The 27,611-nt window shown below is 41.7% G+C and overlaps 1 long non-coding RNA gene and 1 other non-coding gene across 4 annotated transcripts in view; one reads left to right on the top strand and one right to left on the bottom strand.

The window, feature by feature from the left end:
* The window catches only part of LOC128568999 (uncharacterized), a 46,883-nt gene extending 36,750 nt beyond the window's left edge, over window positions 1-10,133 (top strand). For 2 of the 3 annotated variants that reach the window (XR_008375259.1, XR_008375258.1), the window contains exons 3-5: window positions 1,986-3,174; window positions 8,509-8,735; window positions 9,092-10,132. This is a non-coding gene — a long non-coding RNA (uncharacterized LOC128568999). Of the gene's footprint in view, window positions 1-1,985; window positions 3,175-8,508; window positions 8,736-9,091 lie in introns of all 3 variants that reach the window. The other variant, XR_008375260.1, reaches the window with a different exon arrangement.
* Window positions 10,134-22,371: 12,238 nt separating this feature from the next.
* Window positions 22,372-22,475, bottom strand: LOC128569437 (small nucleolar RNA U13). Its single transcript, XR_008375383.1, has one exon. It is a non-coding gene; the product is annotated as a small nucleolar RNA U13 (small nucleolar RNA).
* Between the last annotated feature and the right edge of the window lie 5,136 nt (window positions 22,476-27,611).

Raw genomic sequence — 27,611 nt, 5'->3', positions numbered from 1 at the left:
CTTTGACCAAGATTAGGCGAACAATAGCCTCTGAGCCAAATCTGGCCTGCTGCCTGCTTTTGTAGATAAAAGTTTTTGTTGGAACATAACCATTCAATCATCTACCACTGTCTATTGCTTATTGTATATCACAACAGTATAAAGTTGAGTAGTTGTGACAGAGACTGTCCGGACCACAAAGCTGAAAATATTTACAGAATAATATTATAATACATTACAGAAAAAGTTTGCCAACACTTTTGATTACAGACTAACCAGCAGCCATCCCCCAGGTCACCTTCTCTGAGCACATGGTAGAGTGTACCCTATCCAGTGAAAGTGGGGTCCTGCCAGCAAGAACAAATGGAAGAGAAGACAGCTGCTATTAGGGGCTGGCAGTGGTGGGATGGGGTCAGTCATCGGCATAGTTACTGCTACATTAGAGCAGAAGCCCAAGCAGGCGCTTGTTGGAGGAGGGCTAGTTGTAGCCTCCAGGCAGTGGTCACTGCTTATACCATCCCGTCTGTTCAGAAGTAGAAGACTTATTTGTGATTCAGAAATGTCCCTGGAGTATCACAGAAAGGGAAAGAGACTGTGGGTTTCACCCTCTAGATCATGTGAAAAGGGGAGGACTACTCAGCTCTGGGGACCGTTGGCCAGGAGGTTGATAGGGCTGGAGTTCAGCAAGAGCCAAACAGAGAGGGCCTGGAGACAAATACCCTTTCATTCAAACCCTTGGTTGCTTTTTTCCCATTGACAGGTAGATTTAGATTAATAATTTTTGATTTAATTTGTCAATGTTCAAAAAATCCTCAATACTTAAAATCTTTTTCTGCAGTGTCATACCATTTACAAAATACTTTAGTTATAAAGGATGTATTCGTAAAGTTACTCTTAATTGGTATTGATAGAAGGGGAGCTGATGCCTTTTAGACATAAAAAACAAAAAGGAAATCTCTGCCTTGAGCAGCACAATAACCACATGGTGCACTAATCAAGCAGTCATCCAACATTTACTGAGCTTCTAGTGATCATTAGACACGGCAGGGGTTACTGGGAATCAAGGAAAAAAGACACAGTCCTCCCTCAGGGTGTTCACCAGCCTCGTTTGGGAAACAGAAACACAAACTCTGACCACTGTGTCTCCTACTTTTCTTTCATTCTTTTTTTTTTTTATTAAGCCTTTTGTACATAGATCATAAATACATTTATGCCCATTTCAGTGTGTTGATTATCTGTACCGATTGGAGTGCTTACATCATACTAATCAGCATAGCTTTCATCTCATTTACCCATTTATAGCATTAGGACATTTGTGTTCCACACATGATAGATCCAACTTGTACTTGCAATGTGCTCCATAGGTGTGGTCCCCCTACTATCCCTCCCACCCCCTCCCCATCCCTCACCCTCCTCTTTCCTCTTTCATCATAGACTAAAGTTGTGTTTCATTTTTCATATGCAAGTGTGAGTTACTATAAATTGGTTTCACAGTAGTGCTGAGTACATTAGATACTATTTTTTCCATTCCTGAGATACTTTACTAAGAATATTTTCCAGCTCCATCCATGTAAACATAAAGGAGGTAAAGTCTCCTTTTTTTTTTTACTGCTGCATAGTATTCCATGGTATACATATACCACAATTTATTAATCCATTCCTGGGTCGATGGGCACTTGGGCTTCTTCCATGACTTGGCAATTATGAATTGAGCTACAATGAACAATCTGCCTATCCTACTTTTCACAAGGGTTCAGCACTCCTCACCTGTCCCTGAGTTTAGTCGATTCCAAAAAAAGACTGAAAATTGCCAAGACCAAGAGCAATTCCTAGTCAGCTGGGAGCAACTCTTTAAGGATGGGTGTTAGAAGGCCAGTTCTTGTCCAGCCCAGTTCTGTGTGTCTTCAGCCAAGTGAGGATTTGATTCTTAGAGCAGTAACCCAGCTAGGAGAGAGGCAGACAACAAAATCCTGCCTTGACATTCTTTTTGCTCTCTGATTTCATAGGAAAAAGAAAAGGAAGAGCTAGTAGTTAAAAACAACTCCAAAGAACAAAAGAAACCAGAGCTTGGAGTACCTCTCAGTGAATTTCAATGTGCCAAGGTTCTCACGGAGTCTCACATTTCTTGGAGGATTTTTTTTTTTCTCCACACTTTGGAAAGAAGTTTTTTATTCAGAAACAGTGAAGTGATTTTTGTTCAACATTTTTCAAGTATATAAAAGGATTTAAAAAGTCACGTTCAATAGATTTTTTTGTCAATAAATTTCTTTGACCACTATTTCACATTTAATTGATTTTGACATCTCATGTTAAAGAAGAAATCTTCTCAGTCTCAAGACATGGGGGAGAAATAAGACTCTATAGCCAGTTTAAAATGATTATTTACGCATTTCATATCATGCAAATTACCAGTAGAAATAATAAAATATCTCTACAGATAAAAATCTTTTCCTATGATTTTGATATTAGTCTACTTGCAGGGGTCCTCGAACTGCAGCCCGTGGGCCACATGAGACGGTGTGATTGTATTTGCTCCCGTTTTGTTTTTTTACTTCAAAATAAGATATGTGCAGTGTGCATAGGAATTTGTTCATAGTTTTTTTTTAAACTACGGTCCAGCCCTCCAACAGTCTGAGGGACAGTGAACTGGCCCCCTGTTTAAAAAGTTTGAAGACCCCTAGACTGATTTGCAAAATTTTGTGGCCAGCGTGGTGGCTCACATCTGTAATCCTAGCACTCTGGGAGGTCAAACTGGGTGGACTGCCCTGAGCTCACACATTCGAGACCAGCTTAAGCAAGAGAGAGACCCTGTCTCAAAAAAACAAAAAAATTATTAAGACTTCAAAGTGAGCTGAGCCCTCCTGGACTGGGTCCTAAAGTCTAGTTCATAATTTATTCTCTCTGCTCTAGCACCAGGATCTAATCATAGTAGGCGTGAAATAAATGCCTGTTGTTAAATAAAACAGAGATAGCTTCTGCATACCTCCCCTTGCTGTCACTGAGACAGCACAAAAGAGAATTAAGGACATTTACCTAGGAGCTGGATGGACAGACTGCAAAGCACATGGCCAGGATGCCTAATGGTCTTGTGGAGTCGGACGGCTCCTCCTGCAGCACCCACCTGTGCATGAGTAAGCCTGGGACAGCGCAGAACGGACTTAAACAGGAAAGCATCTGAAAGCAGAACATGCCTTGGTAAGCCAGTCTGTAAGCATGGAATGTCCTTGATTTGTACTCAGTTTTCTCTCACCCACCTTACTGAAACTGTTTAACTTCTGAACCAAACTTCTCTCTTGCATTCTTTATCCTGAAATATGTGTACATGGCTGACGTCAACTTTCAAGGTTCAAATGAGAATCAAATTTTAGACAAAAGAAGTAAAACTGTACCTGGTGGAATTTTAAGAGGAGGGCTCTAACATCCTTGCCTAGAGGGGAGTTTGTGACTTAATGGCAAGTCACTGGGTGTTCTCTTCCAGGGCACAGTATGTTTGAGGGATGCAAACAGAAACAAGCAACAAAGTCTAACAGCTTTGTGATCTGGGATGAAGCCTGCATCTCCAGGAAAACAAAAGATCAGGATTAGATTTCAAAATGGAAGGAGAGGACATTTACGAGTGGGGTGGAGTGCTGTTACAGGGACACTGCTCTTCAGTGTCCACAAAGAACATCATTCAAGAGTTCTTTCAGGTCAGGAGCTGGTACAGCCATGACCTTAGCAATGCACAAGGAAAAGTATTACTTATTTTCCCCTATGGCAGGTTAACTGAGTACCTGGTGCACAGCAAGTTATCTGTATAACTACCGGCTGCTGTTATTACTACAAATTAGACATCAAAGATTTCAGTGGGAAGTGACAAGGAGCAGCAGGATAAAGGGCTAAGAATGGAGGAGAATGTAGCCTAAAAGGTGGTCTAGAGCAGTGTTTCTCCAACTGTTGGTGGCAACCAGTTGGTGGTCAGGAAATCAATGCAGTGTTTTGCGTCCAAATTATTATCACTAGAATTAAAAAAAAAAAAACAAAAAAAAACCAGAGTGCTTTGCACAAAATGTGTTTTTTTCTTTGACTTTTGTTCAACTTATAAATACAGATTTTTTTATGTATGAATGTACTAGGTCACATAAGAAGTGTATTTTTACTTGATCTTTGTCAGCAAAAGACTGAGTTACCTGGGTTGGGGGTGGGGTGTGTAGCATGGCAGGTGGCGCTGAGGAGGGCAAAGCCAGCCTGGGCGTACCTGCTGTTAACAAAGCAGATTAAAGTAATTATGCTCCCCTTGCTGAACACTGAAATCACCTGGAGAGCTATAAAAATATCCTGGTGCCTGGGTCCCACAACTAGAGATTCTGATTAATTGGACTGTGGTATGGTGTTGGCATCAGTTTTTCTAACCTCCCCAAGGTGAGGTTTTTCTAACCTCCCAAAGTTGAGAGTGCCAGATTACAGCAAGGGACCCATGTAATCTAAAATTACCCGCTGTGTCAACACTCCAGTCTCATCTAACAATCTCCTGCCTGGTCAGTGTGGTAGCGTGAACATTATCCTGAATTTCCAAACTTCCAGGCTTCTTCCAGGCAAATATTAGCAAAACCATCACTGAGTCCACTTAACTCCCTGGCTAGCTGAGTTGATCTTAACCCTCAAATGTTTTCAAGAGGTTTATTTTTGCTAAAATACTTTTACTTTCCTAAAGCAGAATTTCAGGCCATAGCATGTTAATGGACAGGTTTGTTTGTTTACAGAATTTTCAAATTGTTTTTTGCAGATGGTGGCTAATTCATACAAATAAAATAAGATTCTGGATTAGACTGGGCCAGGAGGATTAAATAGAGAACGAAAGTCACTGTGGAGTAAGAACTTGTAAATTTGGTGGAAGCTTGCTTTTGTCATTCCTCAACCAGTGTTAACAGGGAAAAGTTACTTTAAAAATAGAATGATACACGCTGGAAAACAAAAACATGGTAGACAAGTAATAAAATTTTTGAGCTTTTTCTCATAAAAAAAGGTATATATATAAACCACTAGCTATTCAAATCACTATAAAGAGAACAAAACACAAATACACAAAATCAGAAACAGTGTGGAGGAAATTAAATATTTCATTCTTCTTTATGAAAAATTAATTGAAACCCTATATGAAATTGCTGACTTCTAGGCAAATATAAATGACCAAAATGATCTCAGAAGAGACAGAGAAACTTCAATAGATCAACTATTAATATGAATTTATAAAGTTGATAAATAGCTAGCTCTCAAAAAACTACCAGGCCTAGAAATTTTAGTTTAATAGTTTTAGACTTAATAGTTTAAGTCAATCAAACCTATAAAGACCAGTTAACCACTGCTGTTTAAACTATTCAAGAGTGTAGAAGAGAGAAGCAAAGCCTCCAAATTATTCTGTAAATATAGAATATCATTGATGGCAAAACCTGTAAAGATACGTGTATCACAAAAGAGAACTATGGACCAGTATTAATAAAAATTTCCTAGATGAAATGTTCTTAAATAGCATCCGTTAGAACAGAGGTGTTCAACCCTTTGTCTTCTCTGGACCACAGAAGAGTTGTCTTGGGCCACATAACTAAATACACAAACACTAATGAAAGCTGATGAGCAAAAAAGAGTTCTATGCATAATTTTTGTGATATCTGCCACCACAGATAAGCAAAAAAAGTCCTCACATAATAATCTTAACTTTGCAGCAGCCCATCCAGAGTCTTTTAAAATTGTCAAGCAGGTCCCAAACTGTGATTGCTAATATAGAAAATATACATATCTAAGTAATAAAACATCTTTAAAAAATATTTTTTTGTATAAAAGTAAAAGAAAAGTGGGCAACATAAAACTAGTGGGATATTTGACATTATATTTAAGAAATTAATGCATCAATATCTGGTTTGATGGAAGTAGTTGCAATTCTCAGTGAGTTCTCGTGGTACACATCAAATATTTTGGTTCTAATTTTACCCTTAATGTGCTTCAATCTTGAAAATAGTTGCTCAAAGATGTAGGTGCTGCCAAAAAGTGTGATTTGTCTCTGGGAAGGCAGGACCTATAAAAGTCCATTAAAGAGACACAATCAATTTTTTCTTTAAGTTAGATGTCAGATTGTGGCATAGTGCATTCCATTTGAAAATTGGCAGGTAGGCTCAGTGCCTGTGGCTCAAGCGGCTAAGGCACCAGCCACATTCGAGTTGGCGGGTTCGAATCCAGCCTGGGCCCACCAAACAACAATGACGACTGCAACCAAAAAATAGCTGGGCATTGTGGCGGGCGCCTATACTCCCAGCTACTTGGGAGGTGGAGGCAAGAGACTTGGTTGAGCCCAGGAGTTGGAGGTTGCTGTGAGCTGTGATGCCATGGCACTCTACCCAGGGCGACAGCTTGAGGCTCTGTCTCAAAAATAAAAAAAAAGAAAAAAGAAAATTGGCAGGTAATGTATTTATGGCAACAGAAAATGGAGTGCAAATTCACCAAAATATTATTTCCCCAGAAATCTTGAAATCTATTTTCAAATTCTTGTATCAAATCAAAAAGCAAGGCTGCATATTTTTTACTATTTGCAGGACTGTGTTTAGCCAATGTATAGAAATGCTTAAAATTGTTTGCCTTAATTTGAGCTTGCCATAATTTGTTTCATTTGGAATGCTTGAATTCATTTGGAATGGTTTGAAACACTGTATTGATAAGTTGGTTTTCACTTTGAAGACGCTTGTTTAACTCATTTAAATTCACTAAAAATGCTAAATCTGTAAGCCAGTTTTCGTCATCACATTCTGGCACAAACTTGGTTTTTGGTACCACAAACGACTTGATAACATGTAGCAAATCATAAAATCTTTCCAACATTTGGCCTTGACTTAGCCATCTTACCTCCAAAAAAGTAAATGATGTCACTATAGTCAGCACCAATATTTTTAATAAATTCCTGGAATTGCTTAGTAATTCAATTCCTTCAACCTTAGGAAATCCAGTCTTTATAATGATTTGTGTGACATTATCTATTTTTAAAGCTTGTGTGTAAATTTTTTTGATGTAGTATGCAATGATACTTCATCAAACCTGAGTCTTGGGTGGCAATTGCATCATCTTCTATTAATTGTATAAGTCTCTATCTTTTACCTACCATTGCTGGAGCACCAGCAGTGTCTATGGCAGATATATTGACAGCGGACAAAGAAAATTGCTTTACCATATTTTTTACTGCTTTATATAAATGTCTTAATTTGTGTCTTTTAATGGCACTAAAAAAGCCATTTTTCAGTGACATTATATTCATCAATGACACCTAAATAAAAATGGTAACTGGAACCATATTTGTAGGATCAGAGCTGTCATCCACTGTCAAAGCATAAAATTTTAAATAGTAGCTTTACTCTCCAAACTTCTTTCCATAGATTTTCTAATTTCTTCAGTTCGCCTAGCTAGTCTGGTGAGACAAACTGATTTTAGAAATATCCCCCCTTTTGGGAGGGAAAAATTATATCTGCCATACTTTTCATACTGCTTAATAAAATCACCATTAGTAAATGGTTTTGAATCTTTGGCTAGTAAATATGCTACCACCTAAATAGCTTTTACAAGGCAATCTGTCTGAGTTAGCTTTTAAAAAATATTTTTGTTGAAAAGACTTTTTTCAGTTCCATTATTTTGTCCTTATGATATAATCCTTCACATACATTGAAGCTGGCAGCATGGTTTTACATATAATGCCTTTCCAAATCATAGTCTTTGAAAATTTGTAGATTCCCTACAAATTAAGCAAAGCACCTTACTGTCTACCTTGACAAAAATGTAGTCATCTGTCTACTTTTCATTGAACAATCTTTTGTCATCTTTGATTTTCATTTTTTAAAGTTCTGTTTTCTTTTGAGATGTTTTATTTTATTTTTTGCATTTTTTTTTTGGCTGGGCCTGGGTTTGAACCCACCACCTCTGGCATATGGGGCTGGTGCCCTACTCCTTTGAGCCACAGGCGCCACCCCTTTTGAGATGTTTTAGAAGCCATGCTGGGATTAAAAAAATAATAATAGCTGGACAAGGTGGCTCATGCCTGTAATCCCAGCATTCTGGGAGGCCAAGGCAGGTGGACTGCCTGAGCTCAAGAGTTCGAGACCATCCTGAGTCTTTAAAATTAGCCGGGCCTTATGGTGGGCACCTGTAGTCCCATCTCCTCGGGAGGCTGAAGCAGGGTGGCTTAAACTATGACACCACGGCACTCTACCGAGAGTAACAAGGTAAGATTCTGTCTCAAAAAAAAAAAGATAAAGGACTATATTTACTTCTATTATGAAAATTAATTGACAGGAAAACAGAAAGCAAGGCCTGGTCCCTTCCACATCTCAGCTGCTGATGCTGGGTGAGGCAGAGGCCGATGGTAAAGCGTGAGGGGAGATGCGTGAGGCACCGCAGAGGCGTGAGAATGCCTGAATAATCGAATAAGAATGCTCACCTGACTGCTAGATAACAGTGAACGCCAAGCGCTGCAATGGTAGGTTGAAATATTAACGGTAATTCCTGCCTCGCCAGGTCACCAGAGCACGTGTAACGTTCACAGGTGTCAATTCGACTGTCCCCACTTGGAAGACAACACCCTGCAGGCCGCACGTCAGTGCAGCGGAAGCCGCACATGCGCACAAATAGAGCGCAGGTGCGTTTACGTGACTTTACGACACCTCGTGGTCATCTGCAAAGTTCATGCTGGAGGACTGCGCAACCAAGTTACACCAACAAATCACAAACAAAAAATGTTTTAAGTGAGTTCATGATTCTCTGTTGGGCCGCGTTCATAGCCATCCTGGACTGCATTGGCCTATGGGCTGCGGGTTGGACACCTGCTTATGAAAATATTTCAAATTGTATATAAAACCAGCACATTGTACCCCGTGACTACATTAATGGACACTCTGCTTTAGAGCTTAAAAGGCTTTATTCCAAGAAAATAAAGGAAACCTAGTGGTATAATTCCCTATATTTTGCAAAGAAGTAAAACCACTTAATCATCTCTATTGGTGCTGAAAAAGAATTTTATAGATTCTTTTTGTATTTAGTGTTCTATTTGTATATATGTCACGTGTGCTCATTAATTTAATTTAATTTTTTTTTTTTTTAGAGACTGGGCCTCACTCTGTCATCAAGGCTGGAGTGCAATCATAGTTCACTGTAACCTCAGACTCCTCAAAATTTGATGTCTTGAGCCCTGCCACTCGATGGGAGAATCAGTAGAATCTGTAGCATTCTCTATTGTAATTTTGTTCCTATTTATTTTATTTATTTATTTATTTCTGTTTATTTTTAAATTTTGTTTCACTGGAAAAATACTGCCCTGTTTTAAACATTAAAAGTCTATACAAGTTGCTTTGTTACAATAAAACTAAACGCGTGCACGAAGGATTTGATTCTTTTCTCTCAGAATATATAGACTTTCTCTGACCTTCTGAGTTTGACTTCTATGATGTCATCATCAAACTGTTATCCTAATGTCATATTTTTTGATACACACTTTGCAGAATGACCTCAGGGCTGTGTGGATTGAGTAAAGGGATTTGAATCAATGTGTTAAATGTCTTTGTGGCAACAAAACCGGCACAATTTGGCCATCATTTTCTGAAAATATTCACATGTTTGGGATACTTAGAACTCAGTTCTGAATATGTCATACTCTTGCTTTTTAATCTCCAATTGGTAGTTTTTAAAATGGGCCTTTTAGCTGGATATAAATTAACAATGCCTGCCACCACCATCTAACAGCCCCCATGCTCTAAGGCCAACTTATGTGCATGGAGCAGTTGCAGGCCTACGTTCATTGGCACTATAAAACGTGGCTGGGAAGAGAGCCTCTTAGAGTAAGAAAGATGTGCTGGTGTTCGGAGTCACTTTAAGTCCCAGCTCTCTATAATGAAGCTCTCAAATGTGACCGTGAATCTGGGTGGCATGATGGACTGTGCCTGCTCAATGCCATTGGGCAGAGAACCTCCATAATGTGTATGCTTTTCATTTCTGTAAAATACAGTATCAGAAACTAAATGCCACTTTTTCAGAGGTGAATTTGACATCCTGGTCAAATTCAAAGTTTTTTGATATATAAAACTTTATAAATGAAACTATTTCTTCAATAGACAAAGTGTGACAAACGCCTACTTGTAACACTATGTAATTTCGGCACAGATCTGTTTAGTAAATGTATCACTATGTACCAGTCAAGAATCTTGCTCTAATAAAGGAACATAAAGATTAATATATGTACATATATTAAATATATTAATATTAGGGGGCTTTTTTAGGTTTTTGCTTTCACAGCCAAGTGTAGACCTTTTCCCTATAATAAGATTATTAAGGCACTTATCTTTCCTTCCACTACACTTAGAGTTTTATTCTTTTACATTCAAAATTTTGACCATCTGGAATTTATTCTGGTGTAAGGAAAGAGATAAGAATAAAAAAAAATTCTTTTTCTAGTTGGCTTACCAATTGCCTTAGCATTTTCCCCACTTAGAATTATCTCTAAATCACTGTATTCATCTGATCTTTTTCTGGCTCTATTTCTAGATTCTTTATTCTGTTCTGCTCTGTTCATTCATGGTCAGTAGCAAAGTTTTTTAATATTTGAACATATATAGTATTTAAAATATCTGGTAAAGCTGGTTTCCTTCTTTGTTTGAAAAATTTCCTGGCCACTTCTGAATATATTTTTTGTATGAACTTAAGAATCAGCTTTTTCTAGGGCTTCTTACTAGGCCTCTTCTCTTTCCTGACGCAAAACAAAAATTGTGTTGTTAGTTTTATTGGGATAAAATTAAATATATACATTTAGGAAATTTATGTTTTATAAAATTGAGGTGTGAGACGCAATAGTTCCTTTTGTTTGTCTTCTTCACATCCATCAGAATTTTGCCTTTTCATTTACATCCTATACGCTCCTTGTTAGAGTATTTCCTGAATGATTTGTTTCTTGTTATTGCAAGAAATAGAATCTACTCCAGAAGAGGGGCAGATGCGGTTTCACAAAAAAGGAGAACAAAACTGGAAACATAGAGTCTCCCAAGCTCTTTATAAAGGCACTGGTGCATCTGTATGCAAAGCTTACAATGAGGTGGGAACAAGTGACTGCCACCTGAGATTCCCTCTGGGATCCCACAAACCCACCAGGTGGGGGCCCCTCTGAAAGCCAGTCCCCTGGGTCTGCTAGAGACATGCAGGTTCCTGGAGGACCTGTTTCTTGGTCTCCTCTCCTTCCAGCCAAGGGGGCTCCACCTGAAGCAGGATCCTAGCAGCCTCTTAGCCCCGTAAAGAGATTCCACTGGGCATCTAATACAGGCACTCTCGGGGGCTAGGTACTGCGGAAGGGCAAGGGGCCACAGAGGGGGCGCTGGAGGCTGTTCTTCGCTTTGCGGCCCACACCAACCCTCCTGGTGGGCCTTTGCCCCATGAACATTTAGTTCTTTTCCATCTACAGTGTTTGGAACTCTTTCCTCTGGCACCAGAAGGCTAATGGTAGCCTACTGCCCTATTTTGCCATATCAGCACCATTGGGCATAAGGGGCTGTCCATGGAACCCAGGCAAAGCCAGCCTCCTGCCACAATGGCCAAATGGCACAAAACACACATCCTGCAGAGCAACAGAAGACAGCATGATGTGCTGCTCAGGTCTCAACGGGGGCCACAGCCTGGCTTCACAGGTGAGGAGAACATGAAGGCATCTGAGATCAGGCCGAGAGCAGCTATGATGTGGCCACTGACCGCACACAGCTCGCCTTTCTGTGAGATTTCTAAGGAAATAAACATGTAGATGCATCTCTTTACTGTCTGAGAACTGTTTTTCTAACTTTTTAGCCTATAGAGAGGCCTAACAGTCAGCAGAGTTTATATATCAATTAAAGTGGAAGGAGCCCCTGGGAGCTAAGCTGGCCTGTCTCCACCACGTTTAGAAGGGAAAGAGCATGGTACTAGGAGTCCAGACCGGGGAGGCCTGATGTTCTCACTACCTAAATGTGTGACCTACACAAGTAAAAACTTTTCTGGACCTCAATATCGTCTGGGTATAAGAAAAAGAGTGGGGCCAGGCACATTTCCACCTGTAATCCTCACACTCTGAGAGGCCAAGGTGAGAGGATCTCTTGAGTTTAGGATGTGGAGACCAGCCTGAGCAAGAGCAAGATCCTGTCTCTACTAAAAATAGAAAACTAGCTGAGCACTGTGGTGGGCACCTGTAGTCCCAGCTGCTTGGGAGGCTGAGATAAGAGGATCGCTTGAGTCCAAGAGTTTGAGGTTGCTGTGAGCTATGTGGCACTGCTGTACTCTACCAAGGTCACAGAGAGAGACTCTGTCTCAAAAAGAAAAAAAAAAAAGGAAAGAAAAATAAAAAGTAAAAAGAGTGCATGTATCAAATCACATGTTGTAAACTAAGGTTCACAGATGTGTTTTATTTGACCTGCTTTAAATCAGTCTTAATTAGCAGTCAAAATCAGGGTGCACGCATTCTCAGCTTTTTAGGAAAATCACGATATCTAACATCGGAGGGCCAGCCTCTCCCATGGCTACAGTCAGCCACAGCTGCAGTGGCCAGGCTCCACTTTCCCAGGCCCCCCACCCCCATGGTGTCACCAGCCTGATTATTTATCTGATCTGCTGACCCTGCAGCCATTTAGTTGCAGAACTCAGTCATTCTATGAAGTTCCTTTCGTTTTTAGAATTTAATGATTCTAAACTTAGGTCCAGCTGCCAGTCTACACAATCTATTCCTTTTCCACATTACTTAAAATCAGGGGCATTTTGAGCAACTGTAGCAAGCTCTGACCCGATGCTTTTCTTTTTTTTTCCATTTGCTTATGGCAGATTATCCCTGGTTACCATGGTGATTACCATCCCTTAATGATACACCGCTACCGCATGGGGAATGTAATTTTCTTGAAGCACAAGGGAAGCAGTAGGGAACTGTAGTAAGTATAAAAGCCTCTCTCCCTCTCTGTCCCTCAGGTGCTCCCCCATCGCCACAAAGGACGAGTTAGGCCGCTGATCCATCTCTCCAGGCAAGACAACGTGAGAGCTGCTGTCAGAATGTAAACACCTTCCCTGGGTCCCAGTGCACATGTGGGAACCCAGAGAAAGGCTATTTTCAACCTCCAAAAAGTGTTCCACATCAAGTCTCATGGGACTTAATTAAAATAATCAGTTTTCACAGCCAAGGCTTTCAACGCTAACTTTCCCCACAAAATGAGCATCTCTTGTGCAAAGAGGCCCTGCTCACACATACTCAGAGTGAGTGACACCTCTAACTGCATGCTTCTCCTGGTACAGATCCCGTGGTCTGCATCTGGCCCTTTCTCACCAAACTGAGGGCAGTGGAGAGCAGTCGACTCATGGCCTGTGAGGCAGGACAAAACTCCCAGGCCTCCTTTCTGGAGTGTCAGTGGTTCTAACGAAGGGATTGCACATAAAAATCCAAGTTTCCAATTTCTCTAAGACAAATCAGAAGGTCTGACTGGCTCCCCATGGGCTCCCCATTCTTGAAAAGAGTTAGCTAGACCTGGGTGGTGGCCGCTCCCCTTTTAATGGAGATAGAACCCACAAGATATCCATTCTCTACTACTTACGTTACTCGAATGGGTCAGCGTTTTAGTTGATGACACTGATCCAAAACAATTTCAAAAAGGGCAGAAACAAGTCATAAAAATGCACCTTCATTCTGAGCGCGTCTGTGCTCACACACGCCTTTGTGTGCAGCCCTGTGCCTTGGTCTTCGTTTCGTGTGGTCCAGGGACAAAGCCGCCTCCTCCCTCTCGCTCTCTTGTTCATCACGGATTCTCCCATTCCTGGAACAGGGTTCAATCAATGAATGCCTGCACCCAGGAAGGGGAGGGAATTCTAATCATTCCAAGGCCATTGATGTTTGGGTGAATGCTGTGAAAAGGTCAAGTCTCTGCACATTTAATAGTCCCCTAATCTGGGTCTGCCTTTAAGAATGGCCTTTGACTGTTTATCTGGATGCTATCATTAAAATAAAACTGAGGGAAAGGAAGGCTGAAATGTGATGGTTCAATTTATTACCTCAAATGTTCCGGTTTTATAAAATGGCTTTGACTGGTGACACAAAAGGCAAGGCTGCCACCTAGTGTTAGTTGCATGGGTGTGCGACAACAGCAATACCTTAAAAAAAATGTGTGAGTCTAAAGAAAGCCGAACTTCCATCACCTGCTGTAATACAGATCACAGATTACCCAAGGAGCCAAACTCCTCACAAAGTGTCTCTTAAGAGGCTCCCAGTGGATTCTGCCCATTCTCACGGGCTTCTGCCAGAAGTTGAGATACTGTCTTTGTTACTGAAGAAATCTGAAGCAACCAAGAGAGCTTTATGCTCGGTTTCCTCAGATAGCTCATTCTCCAGATTGTTTCCTTAAATTTCATTTTCCCTCCCCAGGCAAGGTGTGCTGCTTATAAAATCAGTTAAAATCAGTGCTAAAGAAAACTGCAACCCACCATTTCAAATGCTTTGTGCCCTGGTCTCGTAGGGATTTATCCCCCAGGGTCAGGAACACCCCAAGTGGGTGCAGCCAAGCACAGGACTGAACTGTACTGAAAAATTGGGGCAGTTCTAGGTGGGCATTTTGCATTCCTGAGCCACGCTGAAGACTGGCAAGACAAAGGGACCTGTGGCAAACAGCTGGATGAGGGCACTGCCAGGGGAAACCAGTTGATAAAGAGTCTGGGCCATTGACTGCTAAGATATCGCTCTGGGAAACTGGGTTATTAGAAATGGTGGGAAATGGGTGGTGAGGGAAGGTGGTGGATGCAAATAACCATGGCAACCAAACTATGCATTTTCTTATTATTTCACTTTCCTTGGGACTAAAAGATTGCATAGGTCATTGCGAAAAGTCCAGCGATGGTTTACATCTTTTGCAACAGCAGTTGCTGGCTTTTTTGTGGCCATATGTGTCCTACCTTTGGAAAAATGTCATACATTTTTTGTCCTGACTGCCTCATCTGTGTTCTCTGTTATCTAAATGCAGATCGTGTTCTGTTTTTACTTCAAAATACATTTTCTAAGTGTAAATAAGAACCCATTATGGAATTACAAAGCCAAATTAGAATGCTTTTTGGAAACCATCCCCTCAATGAAGGAATTTTTTTTTTTTTTGGTTATTCTGAAAGACAGGTATTATTTTAATTTATTTAACCTGCAACCGGGAAGGCCTGAGTTTAAGCCCTCTTTATTTTTAGTTAGTTGGTAGTTACAAGGAGCTCATGACTTCATGGTATAGCAATTCCATTATTAAATTGTTGAAAGTTCTTCATCATTTTCATTATTTCATACAACTGATATTTATTTGGCATGTATCTGATGCCAGGCGCTGTGCCGGGGGCACTTTGGATCTAGTGGTTGACAAAATGAACTCAGTCCCTGAAAGTACAGAAGTTACAGTCTGCTCCCTGCAGCTTTTGGGTGAGAACGTGCAACTGAAGACATCATAGAAAAAGGCTGTTGTCCTTCCCACACAGGAGTCCTTTGAAGCTTGTAGAGTGCCTGTGAATTTTCATTCACCATACAGCTTGTTGTGAGGATTTCTCAGCTGTAAGCAAGCAAACCAATCAACAAAATCCCTGGCTCACTTAATCAAAAAATGAATCCATTTGTGGGAAATGGGTTAACTCAGAAGACTGAAGGCAGAGTGGAAGAATTGGCTGGGAGAGAACTGAACAGAGGCGGCTTTGAGGATCTAAATAGCAGAAATGAATAAACAGCATTTTCAGCTACAATTGTTTTCAGTCTTTGATTAAAATTCAGATTTTAAACCAAGTGTGGTGGCTTATGCCTGAAATCCTAACACTCTGGGAGGCCGAGGTAGGTAGATTGTTTGAGTTCAGGAGTTCAAGACCAGCCTGAGCAAAAGTGAGACAACCTCCCCCCCTACCCCCACCCCCATCTTGACTTAAAAAAAAAAAGAAAGAAAGAAAACTAGCCAGGCATAGTGGTGCATGCCTGTAGACTCAGAAGGTAAAGAGGATCACCTGAGCCCAAGAGCTTGAGGTTGCTGTGAGCAATGGTGATGCCCCAGCACTCTGTTGCAAAAAAAAATTCTTTTTTCAGATTTTAAAGTGGAATTTTTTTAGATTTTAAAGTGAGGGGTATCTCATTGGCCCGGCTTGGTCCCATGCCTATGCCTTGGCTGGAGGTGGCAGCAGAACTTCTTCATGTCCTCAAAGAATGTATCCAACATATCCCACTGAGGATCAGGCAGTTTTTGCTAAAACTACACACAGGAACATCAAAGACTATTCTTGGGGATTAATCTTGAGAATAAATATCTGTATATCTATTTTTTAAAGGGAAAAGTCCTTTTCTCTCCCCATGTTTTCTCAACGATTACAACACACTATCTCAGATCCCCTCCACAGGCCCCTGGAGGGCTTTGGAAGATAATTCACTGGGGCCTAGTGTCATAAATTTCCCTAAGGCTTCCAGGTGTGCTGGCTCTGGTGTTTACATTGACCGGCCCAGTTTAATTTCAACACCAGTGTCCCTGCTAGACTAGATCAGAGCACAATTGAATAGATCTGCCTTTGCCCTTCAGAACTGTGCAGTGTTTAAAGAGCAAGGGCACCATGATTATATCGATGTACACAGCTATGATTGAATTAAAATAAAATAAAATAAAATAAAATTGGAAAAAAAAATAAAAGAGCATGGGCTTTGCAACCAGGAAGGCCTGAGTTTAAGCCCTCTGCCGGTGTCTCGGGAGTTGCGTGGCCTTGTTCTGGTTATTTATCTATTCTGTGTCTCTATTTTCCCTCTGAAGAATGAATATTTTGTCATAGGGTTGTTGGAGGTTGTGTCAGTCAGGAGACAGAAATCACACCAGTTATTTTTAACAGAGACAGTTCATGTAGAGAATTGTTAACCAAGTATTGAAATGAAAGGCAAAAGGGAAACACTAAAACAGTAGCAATCATTGTCCCAGTTACTGCCCTGGAAGTGGAGAATACAAGGAAGAGTCTAAAATTGTTCAAGTTCAGGTTCTTGGAGGAGGAGCCCTGCAAGGTGAAACTCAGACCTCGGGAGGGTCACCGCTCAGCCCTTGTTGCCTCAGGAGCCTGAGAGTAGGATGGGTAAGGTGGGGCATGACCCCGGGACCCCTCCCTCCAAGGAGGGCCCTGTCTGGCGGTGCTGGGGTCTCCAGGGGGCATTGTGATGCTGGTTCTGCTAGAGTTAGAAGAACAACCTGGAATCAGCCTCACCATTGCTGCCCCAGTGGCTTTGATGGGCCAGGAGCAGGTCGGGGAGGGCGTGCTTTCTTCCTCCAGCCTTATGGTCTTCCTCTAGTGATCCCGTCCACAAAGCCTAACAGGGTAGAGTTGATAAAGGAGAACAGGGTATAAAAGGGTGGGTTTGATGCTGAGAAACAATAACTTAAGAACTGGCCACCCCTGGGACTATGCAGTAGCCACAGGCACTTTTGTTTGTTTGTTTGTTTGTTTTTAGCGACTGTGTCACCGTTGGTAGAATGCTATGGCATCACAGCTCACAGCAACCTCCAGCTCTTGGGCTTTGGTGATTCTCTTGCCTCAGCCTCCTCAGTAGCTGGGACTATAGGCGTCCGCTATAATGCCCAGCTATTTTTTTGTTGCAGTTTGACCAGGGCCGGGTTTGAACCTGCCACCTTCAGTATATGGGGCCAGTGCCCTACCTACTGAGCCACAGGCACCGCCCACAGGCACTTTTGTTTACAGGAGAAAAAAAACGACTTCAAGCTTCCACCTAACAAAATGCAAATGAAGATGCTCTCAGCCTGTCCCTAAAAGGAGGGAACGCAGAGGGCCCACAATGTTGGTCCCCTCTCTGGGAGATAGTGATCTATGAGCTGTCTTAGCTAATTCGAAGGCTCGGAACATTCTATTACTGACAGACTCCAACGTTTTATGTAAAATAATAAGGGAAAGAAGAAGAAGAAATATGAAATTAAGTTTCCATTAAGGGTGGACAAGCTCCAACCCATGTGTCAAATCCAAAGCAAAGTTTTCACCAGGAGCAGGTGGCTCATGCCTGCAATCCTAGCACTCTGGGCGGCTGAGGCAGTTGGATTGCCTGAGTTTGGGAGTTCAAGACCAGCCTGAGCAAGAGCAAGACCCCATCTCTACTAAATACAGAAAAACTGTGATCCCAGCTACTCTGGAAGCTGAGGCAAGAGGATCGCTTGAGCCCAGTTTGAGGCTCCTGTGAGCTATGGTGCCACAGCACCTCTACCGAGGGTGATAAAGTGAGAATCTGTCTAAATAAACAAAAAAACAAACACACACACACAGTTTTGTTGGAACGCTGCCATTCCTAGTAAGGGACATATTGTCTATTGTTTTTTTGTTGCTATCGTGGTGGAGGTGAGTATTTGCAACAGAGATTACGTGGTCCACAAAACCTAATATATTTACCTGGCCCTTCATGGACAAAGTTTTACCCCTGCTTTAGGTACACACAGACACTGTAACTGGCCTATTCCACATTTTCTATGCTCTCAGCTAGACCTCAGCTGGTCAGGCTTCTTTCAAATATTATTAGCCAGTTAGATAACCCAAATATTTATTCTCCAATCAATGTCAGAATGAATGCAGACATGTCTGAATTCTCAGAGGTTGTGTCTTTTCTTTGGTTGCCAGACTTTTCTATTAACTTTGTTGGTCATAGAAGTACTAAGATATATCCCAAAGAATCCCCAGTTTGAGATGTTGTCCTCCCTACTTTCACTTTGTAGTAACAACACAGTTTACTCTGGGTACTCAAGATCCATCATCCCGACCACGAGAGTAATCCTCTTCTTTGCTTGTGGGTTCAGGATGTGAGGATCCCAAAATAACCCTGTGGAAGCCTAATGTTCCAATTTAATGGAATCCTCATGCTCCTGAAAGGAAGCATTCTTCCATTTAGAACGAGAGGTTCAAACCAGTATAGATCACCATCATAGGGACGAGAGGCAAAATTCTGCAAGAAGCTTATCAGGTGCTTTAGGGAGAGGAGCCACTCTCACACCCACCCTCGGTTCTTGGACCCATGCATTCTGGCTGTGGGTAAGGGAGCCTCAAATATGGGGCACTGATTCTAAACTGATTCCATACTTCCAGGATATTGTCTGTTCCCTGGCACTGCAACCTAGTGTTCAACAAGCCATCTAAGCAGTTTTTAGGCCAGCTGCTTCTAGGCGATAGGGAACACAGTTAGGGTAATGGGCATCTACCACAATGTGTCTTCTGTACAAGCTGAACCAAAAGGCATCAGTGCCAGAGACAGACCGGGCTCTCCTTCAGATCAGGTGGCATGCACTGTGTCCTCAGGCAAATGATGGAGGCCGTCTAGGATGGACATCCAGGATGGACATCCAGGATGTACCCTCTGTCTCCAGCCCTGTCCAAGGGTCCTTTGTGCTTTTTTTTTCTTACTGGAAATCATCTCTTTATGTTTACTCTCCTCCTGGGAATCTCATCCCTACAGTCAAAGGCTTCTTAGCCCAGAAAGACTCCTCTGCTGGAGATTGGAAGACTTCCAAGCCCCACAGAGAAGTTTCTTCCTGCTGAGCAGCACGGGCAGTGGCTTTAGAGACCTCTCCAGACTTCATGACAGCTGCATCCCAACTGGCATAATTCCCCACAGTCGCTCAGCCAGAGTAGGTGTTGTGGGCCTGGAAAACAAGTTTCTTCTTCCTCCAGGGCTCAGCACCTGTGTCTAGGCAAGGCCAGCGTAGCAGGTCTAGACCCCAGGCCACGTTTCAGGTCAGCTATGCCAAGCTCTACCCGTTCCCTAGCATTTAGTGCAATAGTTGACATGAATTAAATCAAATATTATTTTGACCATTTCTGGGAAAGCTACACTTGGTGAAAGTCATTCCAGTGTATAATTATTAAAAGTAATACCAGGGTTTCATTGGCCCCAAACATTTATTCCAGGGGAGGCGGGAAGGGAATGAACAAGCCAGAATCTGGATAAAGTCAAATCCCGGGGATTACTGACTTGTATGTTTATGTATGTGCAAGTATGCGAGTGCCTTTTAGTTTAATAAGAGCAATAATGCTTGAATGTTGCAAATTTTGGCTACGTTTTCCCAATGTGTAGTCGGCCTTTGAATTTTTATGTAAAGGCGTTTGAAATTTTAATTTGAGGCTAATTTGTTTGGCATTTAATCAGAAAAGAAAACATCGTAAATATCCAGATCACATTTCTTTTATTTCCTCTGATTCTGTGGTTCTTTGTGCTATAGAATTGGGGGCAGAACGGGCAGGAAGCCGCTGCAGCTGGTGATCTTGACTCCATGAACATGCTGGGTGTGACCCTGGACTGCTCCCCTCTGGGTCTCAGTTTCCTCATCTGCAGAATGAAGTGAGTAGATGGGCAACATCCAGGTCTTTTGCACTTTAATGATACCATGTGACATCATTTCATACAATGTGACTCATAAAAGGATGAGCTAGGAACTGAGCTGAACACAACCATTACTTTCACATTTAAATTCAAACTCTTCTGAGCCTAAATGCTCAAGACAAAGCAACTATCAATTCATGTGAAATAAATATGTTGCATCTGATCTGAGTACATCTTGTTTTTATTTCTCCAGAGACCTGGCAAAAGGTTTCTGGTAGCAGAGAAATTCATCCTAGCCCTGGCAGCGTGAAGAGCAGAGCTATTCAGTATAAGATCAATTTACTCTGAAGGGCATTACGAGGGCTTTGTCTGATGTCTATTTTGTCACTGCTAGGTCAGAATGCCTCTTTGAATGCTAAGCAGGGATTTCCTTTCTAACTTGAAATGTGAGTAAGAGAAGCAGCTAGAGGGGTGGGACTCTGGAAAAGACACTGAAGAGTGCCCTGTTAGTTTTACGTGTGTATGGGATCTGGCCTAGCGCTCCTCTGAGGAGCGTAGACGCTTGGAAACACCGTGGCGCACTGGGAAGTGGAGTTGGAGTGAGAAAAGTGCAGCTCATTGGTTTCTTGTCTTGAGTAACTTGTTGGTGATCAGTGTGTGGAGCCGGAGAAGCCACGTACCCCAAGTAAAAAGCAAGAGGCACGAGACGGAACCTGACTGAACTCTGGCCATCGGTTTATGTTGTCAGTGAGGACAATGTCTGAGACAGACTCTCAGGGGCTGGGGCTGGCCTGGGTGCCCGAGTGGAGACTGGAACTTGAGCCCCTGAGCAGAGGTTAAGAGCAGCAGACAGGACTGTGCTTCCTGAGCTGGAGCCAGTGCACCCAGAAAGCCCCCATGCTTGAAGTGTAGTGCTCTGAGATCACTATCTCAAAGTATTTCAGGATTCTGTCCTGAATGTGTTTTATAAGTGAAAGTGGGTGAGCCAAGGGAACATGGGCTGGGGTGTAAGGTCTCTGCTCACGAGCCATCCCACCTCCCGCCTCCCAGGGACAGTCCCTGTGCAATCGCAGTCGCCCCGTGCCCCTGGCTGGGGCCTGGGTATGGCACAGGAAGGGCTGGTGCCTGGTGTGCTTGTACTACACACGTGCCACATGCTGAGTTGTGGGGCTGCATCTCACGTACCCTAAAGTATTCTTGTACCCAGAGAATGCAACATTAGGCGGCAAATTAAAGTATCATGGCAAGTCAAGAGAATGATCGCTGAAAGAAAGAAAAAAGGTTCTTCTGCTGCTTTTTAAGCAAGAGACCCCATATTTTAATTTTGCAAGGGTAGCACAAATTCTGTAGCTAACATTGATGACAGGGATTGATAATAACTGTCCTTGAGGTGAGCTCGGTGGCCTCTGAACACAGGGAGGAGTAAGGCCAGCCTGGCACAAATTTGGAGACCAGAGCTGGAGCAAAAATTTGCAACTTTGAAGCAGGGGAGGTGAGAGAAAAGCAAGTTGAGCCCAGATGAAAGTGTGGCCGGGGCATTCTGCATCCTAACATATGCAGTGTTACATGTGAGTGAGGGTCCATTTGCTCAAATGGCCAAAACTAAGGCCAAAGAATGCTCTGAGTAAAGCTCTTGTTAGTCCTTGAGAGGGGAAATAAAGACGATTATACAGTATATTTTCCTTATCTGGAAGGAATTTATAGCACCTTTTAGCACCTATTTGATGGAATAAATTATCATAATGAATCAGTTGTCTATTATGCATGTAATGTGAATGTAATTTTTGAAAAAAAGATGACCTTCTTTTGTGTGTTTTAATTTGCAGAGAAGGAAAGAAAAGCTTGCATTTTTTCTTAGGTTTGGCATCTTTAGTCTTATTTATGGGGGATGTCAACCTGGGCTGTTGCTCATGATAATGAAGCCAGCAGACCTGTAAATAAATTCTCTCCACTTGGGATGGCAGGATCCTTGTGCTCAGAGCCTCTGAAGTTGTGCTGAGTTGAGCCAGAGTCGCCAACAATGCTCAGCGCCTGTGCTTTTTTTCCCCCCATGTCAGACAGGTAATGTGCCCACATAGTAACTAGATTTGTGGGCAGCACATCTCACGCATGCGCATGAAAACCCAATCATCACACTTATGAACTACAAAAGGATCAACCTTTTGTGCTGATTTTTATTTATTTTTGTTGAGACACAGCCCCAAGCTCAAGTACGTGGGACTACAGGTGCCTGCCACAACGCCCGGTAATTTTTTGGTTGCAGCTGTCATTGTTGTGCTGGATTCGAACCCACCAACTCAGGTGTATGTGGCTGGCGCCTGAGCTGCTTGAACCACAGGCACTGAGTCAACCTGTGCTTATTTTTTAACAAAATGTAATTTAAGTAAACATTATTTGTCCTCTTAATTTATTCTACTAAAATCTTTATAGTTTCAAAGTTGCTACTGCTAAGTGCAGGTTAGTGGTAAGAAAGTTTTTAACTACACTTTGAAGCAGACTTTTCTTATCCGACAGGGGAGCAGGGAGGAAGTTTGGAAGGAAATGACATCTGGTTCGTCTGACACTTTAACGTTTTATTTATTTAACAAACAATTGAATAGTGCTTACTATTGTGTCAGCACTGTTTCAAGTACTCTACAAACACCAGTTAACCTAGAACTTGTCACAATCTGGGCCCATTTATCCAGTAAGCACAATGAGCAGGGTCCATGAAAATGTTTTAATTTTTCAAAGTCAGAAGAAAAAATTAACTATAATAATGAATATATAATGATAAATCCAGCCTAGATTATATTTGTTGTAAAATATAACTTTTAATATCATTTTATGGAGGAAGGGATCCATAAAGGCAGATGTACCCAGAGCTCACGAAAATCATGGTATAGTTCCGAGCACAACTCTGCTGTGATCTTGGTTATAATTGTATGGATGCGACAACTGAAACATGCTTAAGTCCCTTGCCTAGTGCTACACAGCTAACAAGTGACAGAGCTGAGACTCCAATCTGGGCAGTCTGAGTCCAGTGTTCCAGCACTATCCTCAGCTCTGAGGATACACTCTTCAAGAGAGTATTTGTCATGAATTTTCCAGATAGCTAAAAAAAAGCTCTCTAGAAAACCAAAATATTTCTTTTAATATTTTTGGAAGACAGAAGGTCTTCCATACATTTATTATGTAACGTCGTCTTTTTCATGAAGGTGATGCCCTCTACTGAGTATTTTTTAGGTACCTGGCACCATCCGAGGTATGGTGTATTGCATGTATTAACTCCTTGAATTCTCACTAGGCTAGGAGGCAGACTTTATAGGTGACAAAACCATCTCAGGATATTTACCCATTTCACACAGCTGGTTGGTAGAAAATGAACCAGGTGACCTGGCCCCAAGCAGCCTCCAACCTGCTTTCTTAATAAGGGCAGAGCAGGCCCTCCAGGTTGTGCTGTGCAGAGTGATGCTCTCTGGAGCTTTATTCCTACCCCAAATATCTTCAGACTGTAGGCTATTGTTGAGTATTGTGTCCACTTCGTAAGACACTTGTCTTCTCTTTTCCTGTCAGGTAGTTGGCTGATAATTTCAGCTGTTTTGTTTTCAGTACTCACATTTGTTCACTTGAGAATTTATGGAGTACCTACTATGTGCCAGGTGTTCTGTGTATTTGCTGCTTGCAAATTACCTTAACTGAGCCCGTGAGCCTATCATGTTGGCCTTGCATGTTGAGTATTGTCAATATGTGCTGTGTGGAAAGGCGTCCTTGTAGTCAGACTTCCGATCCTTGTTGCTTGGCCTTGTGAGTGTGGTTTTGGATGCTTTCATGGTTTTTGTTGGTTAATGGTCATTGATTTCTTGGTTTTCAGCTAAGTTTTCAATAGAGAGCACTGGCAAGTGGTGTGGCAGATATTATTATATGTGAAGGTGAAATACTTGTTGTGATTCTGTCTATTAAGCCAGTGGCATGACAGAATTCATTCCCCTGGCACACTGCAGTGTCCTCATGGTCTTTCTTGAATGCTGTTACAAATGATTTAAATGGGAAATAAGACTGTATTCGGCTATTGTGGATTATTCTTCCCCGAAGGCTCACTTTAAATACTAAGCTTGAAGTTGGAGGAGACTCTTATCTCCCTACCATCCCTCTCAACATTTTTATATAGGAATGAATGCTTTTCATTTGTCGTGACACCTGTTAATACTGAAATGTCACATTAATGACACTATGGCGTTCATGACTATTTTGGCGTTTTGTTCTCCAATTGGACATAACCCCAGGATTTGAAGACCACTCCCTGTCGTCGCTTTGATTCTTGTCTATTAACGTCATTTCAGTTCTTGGACTTCATGGCCCTCAGAGGACATGTAGCCACTCCCCAGACCTTATTCTTTATGACTATCCCAGAATGTTGCTCATTGGGTATCAGTTTACAAACGTACTGAGAACCGATGGTTTCTGGGCCCTACTGCTCAGTCCTGAAGCCCTTTGTAGGCTCTGAATTATTAACTGAACCTTTCCTATTCTTTTTCTGTAAATATGATTCATTATCCAACTGGCGTTACCTACTTGTTAGAAGGCCGTATGTATATACAAATATCGGGTCCTATGCATGTACCAACAGTGATGTGGCATATTAAAGTAATTATCTGTATAATTAATTTAAAAAACCTTGCTGAAATGTCTATTAGAGAAAAATGTTTTTTAATTATCTGACTAATTGCCTTCATTAATCATCATGGTAGGCCCTTTCTTCATGTAGATATTTATTGAGTTCCTATATGTTCAAGGCACTGTGCTAGGAAAAGCAGGAAATACAGAGATGAGTGACAGCGAGATGGACAACATCAACAGAGGAAAGAAGGGGATTGATTTTTTTTTTCCCCCAGAAGGACTGAGGTGAAGGTGGAGGAGGGGACCAAGTCTAAAATTTGAGACCTCTACAGAGAAAACTATGAGTCACTAAGGAAAGAAATTGCACAGGACATAAACAAATGAAAAAAATATATCATCTCATGGATCAGCAGCATCAACACTGTTGAAATGTTTATACTACCCAAAGTGATCTATAGATTCAATGCAATCCTCATTAAAATACCATTTTCACAGATCTGGAAAAAATAATGTACTTTGTGTGGAACCAGAAGAAAACCCAACATAGCTAAAGCAACCTTAAGCAGAAAGGACAAATTGGGAGGCATTGCTTTATCAGACTTCAAGTTATACTACAAGCTATACTACAAGCCATACTGTAGTAACCAAACAGCAGGGTGCTGGCACAAGAACAGAGATATGGACCAGATATGAAACCATCCTCATATTGCCATCTGACCTTGACAAAGCAGACCAAACATACACTGGGGAAAAGAATCCCTATTCAATAAATGGCGCTGGGAGAACTGGATAGCCCATGTGAGAGATTATAACAAGATCCACAACTCTTAACACTCACAAAAATTAATTCACAATGGATATTAGACTTACGCTTAAGGCAGGAAACTATAAGAATTCCAGAAGAAAATGCTGGAAAAATTCTTATAGATGTCAGCCTTGGCAAAGAATTTATGAAGAAGACCTCAAAGGGAATCACAGCATACAACAAAAATTAACAAATGCGGCTGATTAGATTAAAAAGCTTCTGCACAGGGTAGCACCTGTGGCTCAAAGGAGTAGGGTGCTAGCCCCATATACTGGAGGTGGCGGGTTCAAACCCGGCCCCTGCCAAAAACTGCAAAAAAAAAAAACAAAACAAAACACCAAAAACAAATCTTCTGCACAGCCAAGGAAATAATCAATAGAGTGAATGGACAACTTACAGAATGGGAGAAAAAAATTTCATACTACACATCTGATAAAGGGCTGATAGCTAGAATCTGTAAAGAACTCAAGCAAATCAGCAAGAAAAAAATCAAACTACATGAACAGAAGCTTTTCAAGAGAAGATAGACAAATGGCCAAACATAAAAAAAGTTTGCATTTCATTAGGGAAATGCAAATCAAAACCACAATGAGGCATCACCTAACTCCAGTGAGAGTGGCTTTCTTCAAAAAACAGAGAACTCTTACACACTGCTGGTGAGACCTCAAACTAGTACAACCTCTATGGGAAGTTCTAAGGAGATACTCACAGTAGATCTACCATTTGACCCAGGAATTCTACTATTGGGTACTTACTCAAAGGAAAAAAAGGCATGTTATCAAAAAGACTTGAATGTTTATTGTAGCATAATTCAAAATTGCAACAGTGTGGAATCAACCGAGTGCTCACTAATACATAAGTAGATTAATAAAATGTGGTATAAGTATGCCGTGGATTACTACCTGGCCATTAGAAAAAAAGGTGAACTAATGCTTTTTGTAACAACCTGGAGGGAACTGGAGAACATTTTTCTAAGAGAAGTGTAACAAGAACAGGAAAACAATTATTGTCTGCTTGTCAAAGGCCAGATGGCAATATGAGGATTTTTTTTTTTTTTTTTGAGACAGAGTCTCACTATGTCGCCCTTGGTACAGTGCTGTGGTGTCACAGTTCACAGCAACCTCAAACTCTTGGGCTTAAGTGATTCTCCCGCCGCAGCCTCCCAAGTAGCTGGGACTACTGGCACCCGCCACGCCCAGCTATTTTTTTGTTATAATTGTTTAGCTGACCCGGGTCGGGTTTGAACTTGCCACCCTCGGTGTATGTGGCTGGTGCTGTAACCACTGTGCTATGGGCACCGAGCTGATAGGGTGGTTTCATATCTGATCCATATCTCTGTTCTTGTGCCAGCACCCTGCTGTTTGGTTACTACAGCCTTGTAGTATAGCTTGAAGTCTGATAAAGCAATGCCTCCCAATTTGTCCTTTTTGCTTAAGGTTGTTTGGGCTATTTGGGTTTTTTCTGGTTCTATATATACTTGCTATTAAACTAGAACTAATCAATCAACACCCAGGTGCACATTTGTTAGTAAAACTCAACAGAAAGCAAGTAGGTGGGAGGGGGCCAAGGGGAAGGTGTAAATTCCTACCCAATGGGTACAAGGCACACTATCCACACTTTGTATAAAGTTTCCTGTAACCAAAACGTGTGAATCCTGTAATATTTTGAAATAAAACAATACAAAGGCAACTACAATAAGATTTGAGAGATTTAAAAGTCCCAAGATTAATCCAAACCTGAAGAAGTAGATGAAACGAAGTCCAGCTGAGCGGGAACCCACTCAGAGCTGGTGGGAAGTGGACCCACCAGGCACTGCGGGTGAGGTGAGGCACAGGGAGAGCTCAGCTATGAAGGGAGATTCCTGAGGAAGCAGACCTGAAGACCCTT

This window comes from Nycticebus coucang, chromosome 17, assembly GCF_027406575.1.
Source record: "Nycticebus coucang isolate mNycCou1 chromosome 17, mNycCou1.pri, whole genome shotgun sequence".
Classification (NCBI taxonomy): domain Eukaryota; kingdom Metazoa; phylum Chordata; class Mammalia; order Primates; family Lorisidae; genus Nycticebus; species Nycticebus coucang.
The sequence above is the reverse complement of the archived record's forward strand: the minus strand, read 5'-3'. Positions and strand labels throughout refer to the sequence as shown.